General features: G+C 38.4%; 1 non-coding gene and 1 pseudogene across 1 annotated transcript; one reads left to right on the top strand and one right to left on the bottom strand.

Annotated features, from left to right (window-relative positions):
* Positions 1–451: 451 nt before the first annotated feature.
* LOC146883532 (uncharacterized) lies at positions 452–5,841 on the bottom strand (annotated as a pseudogene).
* On the top strand, positions 5,129–5,235 carry LOC114171450 (small nucleolar RNA R71). The gene has a single exon (XR_003601512.2). It is a non-coding gene; the product is annotated as a small nucleolar RNA R71 (small nucleolar RNA).
* Positions 5,842–6,700: the final 859 nt, after the last annotated feature.

The following is a 6,700-nucleotide window of genomic DNA, read 5'->3' as shown; positions in this document are numbered from 1 at the left end:
TTTCACACACTCAATTCATGATCCTTTGAGTTCAAATAACTCAGAAACACACACCAAACCATACTTCAATCAATTCTCTACCATTCCAAAAAGTTTCATATCATTAAACTTAAAATCAAGCTATCAAACTCAAATTTCACAATTTGGCCAAAACAAGGCAATTTTTAGCATTTGATGATCTCAATTCTGGCACCAAAACTCATTCCCATGCTTAAAATACCAGTTTTGTTTGAAAACAACCAAAATTGCATGGTTTGCCTTATTGAGATGATTGGATGCTAAAATTCACCTTTTTACACACAAACATAGAGCTATAAACACAAACACATAATTACATACACAAACACATTTAATCACAAAAGATGAAATTGAAGTGCAAGAACATAATTAAAACACTGGGTTGCCTCCCAAGAAGCGCTTGTTTAACATCACGAGCCTGACGCCTGTTTCATTAAGGTTCATCCAGTTGAATGATTGTGACGAGCCTATCAATCTCACCACCAAGATAGGGCTTCAACTTTTTCCCGTTTACAACCCAACTCCTTTTGGATTCAGGATCTTCTAGCTCAATGGCTCCATAGGGTTTCACATCTTTGACAAGGAATGGTCCTGACCACTTTGATTTTAGCTTTCCAGGGAATAATCTCAACCTGGAGTTGAACAATAGTACTGATTGGCCAGGATAAAATTCTCTTCTGAGAATTTTCTTGTCATGATAAGCCTTCATCTTTTCCTTGTAGAGCTTAGAGGACTCATAGGTGCTGAGTCTCATTTCCTCCAATTCTTGTAGCTGTAGTTTTCTCTTTCTGCTGCTGCCTTTGGATCAAAATTCAAAAATTTCAAGGCCCAAAATGCCTTGTGTTCCAATTCAACCGGTAAGTGACATGACTTACCATATACCAGCTGGAATGGGGATAAACCTGTGGGAGACTTATAAGCAGTTCTGTAGGCCCAGAATGCGTCATCCAACTTCATTGACCAATCTTTTCTTGAAGATGCCACTGTCTTCTCTAGAATACACTTGATTTCCCTGTTTGACACCTCCGCTTGTCCATTGGTCTGTGGATGATAAGGTGATGCAATTTTATGCCGCACTCCATAATGTTCCAAACATTTCTGAAGTTGAGCATTGCAAAAGTGTGAACCACCATCACTAATCAACACTCTTGGAGTACCAAACCTGCAAAAGATGTTCCGCTTGAGAAATTTGATTACAGTTTTGGCATCGGCCTTAGGAGCTGCTACTGCTTCAACCCACTTTCTCACATAATCAACTGCCACCAAAATGTATTCATTTGAGAAAGAAGATGGCAGTGGTCCCACAAAGTCGATTCCCCAACAATCAAAGGCCTCAACCTCTAAAATGATATTCAGTGGCATTTCATGTCTTTTTGATATTCCCCCTATTCTCTAACAGCTATTGCAGTGTTGCACATATTTGTGTGCATCTTTGAATAAGGTGGGCCAATAAAATCCATATTGGAGGACTTTTGCAGCTGTCCTCTCTCCATTAAAATGCCCTCCATATGGGGAACTGTGACAGTGCCACAAAATGCTCTTTGCCTCATCATTGGATACACACCTTCTTAACAGTTGATCAGCTCCGATTTTGAACAAATGAGCCCACACATATTGGTGTGCATCTCTCAGGAATTTCCTCTTCTGGTGCCAATTAAAATCTTCAGGTATGACCCCTGCAGCTTTGAAATTGGCCATGTCAGCAAACCATGGCCTTTCTTGCACCATCATCAATTTTTCATCAGGAAACTCCTCCTGCACCTCTGATTGAGTGTTGGTCACCTCAATATTCACCAATCTAGACAAATGATCAACTACAAAGTTTTCACCTCCCTTTTTGTCCTTGATTACCAAATCAAATTCCTGCAACAATAAGATTCATCTAATTAGTCTTGGTTTTGAATCAGATTTGGTTAACAAATATTTAATTGCAGCATGATCAGTATATACAGTGATAGATGAACCAATCAAATATGCTCTAAATTTTTCCAATGCATAAACTATAGCTACCAACTCCTTTTCAGTTGTTGCATAATTAATTTGAGCTTCATTAAGGACTTTCTTAGCATAGTGCATAACATGGAAAACTTTGGATTTTCTCTGTCCTAAAATTGCTCCTATGGCATAGTCACATGCATCACACATTAACTCAAAACCTAAATTCCAATTAGGAGCAATTATCACAGGGGCTGAAACCAATTTCTGTTTTAACAATTAAAATGCATGCAAACATTCAACATCAAAATTAAAGGGTGTATCCTTGTTGAGCAGATTGCTGAGTGGTTTGGCAATTCTGGAGAAATCTTTGATGAATCGTCTGTAGAACCCAGCATGGCCTAGAAAACTCCTGATACCCTTCACATTTTTGGGTGGTGGCAGCTTTTCAATGATCTCCACTTTAGCTTTCTCGACTTCGATACCTTTAGTAGAGATTTTATGGCCCAGCACCACACCTTCAGTTACCATAAAATGGAACTTTTCCTAGTTCAAGACCAGATTAGTATCAACACACCGCTTCAGTACGGTGTTTAAGTTTTCCAGGCATTGATCAAATGAAGCCCCAAATACATAGAAGTCATCCATAAAGACTTCTATGCATTTTTCCACCAAGTCCGAGAAAATTGCAAGCATGCATCGTTGAAAAGTTGCTGGTGCGTTACACAATCCAAATGGCATTTTCCTGTAAGCAAACACACCAAAGGGACAAGTAAAAGTAGTTTTTTCTTGGTCTTCTGGATCCATTGCAATTTGATTATAACCAGAATATCCATCCAGAAAACAATAGAATGCTTGCTCTGCTAACCTTTCTAGCATTTGATCCATGAAAGGTAAAGGAAAATGATCTTTCCTACTGGCCTGATTTAATTTTCTATAATCTATACACATTCTCCAACCTGTGACTGTTCTAGTAGGAATTAGTTCATTTTTATCATTACAAATAACAGTCATACCTCCCTTTTTTGGAACTACCTGGACCGGGCTGACCTAGGCACTGTCATAGATTGGATAGATCATACCTGCATCAAGTAACTTCATTACTTCTTTCTTGACCACCTCCTTCATGGTTGGATTCAATCGCCGCTGAGGCTGTGCTACAGGCTTGTAGTCTTGCTCCATATGAATTTTGTGCATACAGTAGGATGGACTAATTCCTTTAAGATCAGATAAAGTCCAACCTATTGCACCCTCATTGGCCTTAAGAATTGAAATCAGCTTTTCCTCTTCAAAAGCCGTTAAAGCACTACTAATCACCACTGGTTTGTCACCTCCATCTGCAAGAAAAACATATTTTAAATGAGGAGGTAATACCTTTAGCTCCAGCTTCTGACTTTCAGTTCTATTTTCTTGTTGCAATTTCTCAAGCTGTATTTCATTTGATGCAATTTCTTTTGTTGAATTCAGATTTGTTAAGTATTCATCAACTTTCTTTTCTTCATCATCCTCTAGATCATCACAAGCACCAATCAAAGCTTTTACCAATGGGCTTGCCTTTGTCAATTGCTTCTTGGATGATAGAAAAAGTTCATCTATCACATCCATCCTGAAGCATTGTTGCTTGTCCTTCGGGTGCTGCATTGCTTCAAAAACATTAAAGTTGACTTCATCATCTTGCACCCTGACCTTCAATTTGCCATCATCAACGTCAATAATGACCTTGGCCATCTTCATGAACGGTCTTCCCAGTATTAGAGGAATTTCAGTGTCTTCCTCAATATCCATTACTACAAAATCAACTGGGAACATGAATTTGTCAACCTTAACTAAGACATCCTCTGCCACACCATAGGGATACTTCATGGATCTGTCAGCTAGTTGTAATGTCATTCGTGTAGGCCTCACTTCCAGATCTCCTATTCTCTTTAGCATAGACAAAGGCATCAAATTTATACTGGCACCCAGATCAAGCAATGCTTTTCCCACTGGTAATGTTCCGATTGTAATTGGAATAATGAAGCTCCCAGGGTCTTTGGATTTCTGAGGTAATGATTTCTGAATTATAGCACTGCACCCTGCTTCAAGCTCCATTGTCTCTTCAGAAAATCTTCTCTTTTTTGTTAGGAGCTCTTTCATGAATTTTGCATATGTCGGCATCTGCTCCATAGCTTCCACAAAAGGGATGTTAATCTGCAGTCGCTTGAAAATGTCCATGAATCTTGCAAACTGCCTTTCCTTGTCTTTTTTGGAGGAATTTTGAGGGTATGATAGGCTCTTCAACTGAGGTACCTGTTTCTCACCCTTCTCCCTTACACTCATTTTTGTCATTCTCTCCTCTTTTTCCTCCAACACCTCCTCCTCTACACCCAGGTTGTCTTCAATCCCTCTTCCCACAACTTTACCACTTCGGGTGGTAATAGATTTACAATGCTCCTTGGGATTAGTTTGTGTGTTGGCTGAAAATTGACCTGCTTGCTGATCTGAAAATTGTTTCGCCAACTGTCCAACCTGTGTTTCGAGATTTCTGATTGAAGCTTTTGTATTTTTCTGATTGGTTAAAGAAGCTTGCATAAACTTTTCTAAAGTATCCTCCAGTTTAGATGTTCTGTCATGCACCGAAGGATAATGTTGTTGTTGTTGATAAGGAGGTTGTCTGTTTGAAGGACCAGCATCTTACTTCCATCCAAAATTCTGATTTGGATTGTTTCTCCACCCCTGTGAAAAGTTGTTATTGTTGGAGAAATTTCTCGATCTTCCTTGGTTACTCACATATTGAACTTCTCCTTGTGAGCTACTTTGATAAGAACAATGACCATTTGGATGATCTCCTCCACAGAAGTCACATCTCATGGGTTGTTGACTGGGAGAGGATTGCACAACTTGCAACTGCTCTGATAATTTAGACATCTGCTTCGTCAGTGCTTCAATCTGTTGAGTCAGAATTTTATTCTGAGCTAAAATCACATCTGTAGTACTAAGATCAAGCACTCCTTTCCTCTGAATAGTTTGCCTATTATGCTGAGCTTGATGATCTGTGGATGCTAATGCCTCAATGATTCTTGTTGCTTGCTCCGCATCTACACTTATCATTGTTCCACCTGCTGCTGCATCTAATATCATCTTGGTGTCAGGCCTCAGACCGTTACAAAATATGTTCAGCTGAGCAATATCTTCAAATCCGTGATTTGGGCATTTCCTCAATAAGGAATTGAAATGCTCCCAAGCTTCACAGAATGGCTCATCTGGTCCTTGCCTAAACGTTGAAATATCAGCTTTGGCTTTGATGTAGCGAGATGGTGGAAAGAATTTGTTCAAGAATTTCTCCTCAACATCCTTCCAGCTGTTCAAACTCTGATTTGGATGTGACTTAAGTCATTCCTTTGCTTTACTTGCCAACGAAAAAGGAAACAAACGCATGTATACATGCTCAAGATCTCCTTCTTGAAAGCCCATGGTTCCTATCAATTCATAGAATGTAGAAAGGTGAGTATATGGATCTTCATTATCCATTCCAGTGAATTGATGAGAACTGATCAAGCTGAGGAAGGCTGGCTTCATCTCCAAAGTTTTGGTGGTGGGTGGTATTGCTATGCTAGAAAAATATCTTGGCCCTTGCTGCATAGCATAGTCTCCAAGTGTCTTTCTGGCTGGAGTTGGTCTTTGATTCTCCATGTTTTCTGATTGAGATGTGATGGAAGTACAAGAAGATTCTTTCCTTGTCTTTCCTTGCTTCTTTTTGCTTTTGCCTCTGTTCCTTCTAGCTGTCTTTTCTATCTCCGGGTCAAATGCTAATCGATCTTCAGGAACCTGACCTCTTAAGAGCATAAATCAAAACAGCTCAAGCAAAGATTAGTACAAAGGGAGAATTTAATAAGCTATCTAATAAAGAAAAATATACACAAAGCTGGATGAGATAACTAAAAATTTCAAAAGAACACCGTTCCCCGGCAACGACGCCAAAAATACTTGTTGGTCTCTTGGCAAGCGTACCAAAAGTCAACTGTAGTATAATGATTTAAAGTAGGAGTGTCGAACCCACGAGGAACGAATTCAGTGAAAATTAATAATTATCTCAATCAGGATATATATGCAGAAATTTTAATTCGATGGATTATCAGTAGTTAAACTAAATTGCATAAATAAAATACAGTAAAACAGAAAATTAGTTAAAAGATCAATAAAAGAAACTGGGATTGAATTTCATCTATCTCCCTTGTTTGTAATCTGGATGAATATAATATATAACATCTGAAAATACCAATATTGATGCACACTGAAAAATCATTTATACCGATCCCTCACGTATAAAATTCATAAGATTAGTTCCCTAAATATTGATTCCTCACATATTCAACAAACTATCCAGCATTACGGTCGAGTGTTAAAAGCAATTGATATATTGAGATCTATTCCTAGCATCACAGTATATCAAGTATCATTGTTCAAATCAAATTTTCAGAAATACTTTCCAGTCAGATCTAAAAATCAAAATCAAAACATCTATTGATCAGATAGAAGTAAGCATTAAGAGCAGAACAATAATACCAATACTGAGTAAAACAGAAATGCTATATATAAATATCACCAGATTACATCCAAGTTCGAGTAGATTACATTCAATCCCAAAGGAGAAGATTAGCCACTCATGGTAGCTATCAAATCCTAAGAACTAAAGAAGAAGAACAAGAAATATGATCTGTGTTATGCTCCTGGTAGCAGCTCTGCAGCACGGATGCACTCCTCTTCC

Source organism: Vigna unguiculata, chromosome 9 (genome assembly GCF_037176805.1).
Source record: "Vigna unguiculata cultivar grain cowpea cultivar isolate G323 ecotype 2 chromosome 9, ASM3717680v1, whole genome shotgun sequence".
NCBI lineage: Eukaryota > Viridiplantae > Streptophyta > Magnoliopsida > Fabales > Fabaceae > Vigna > Vigna unguiculata.
Note: the sequence above shows the minus strand (reverse complement) of the source record. Positions and strands in the feature narration are given on the sequence as shown.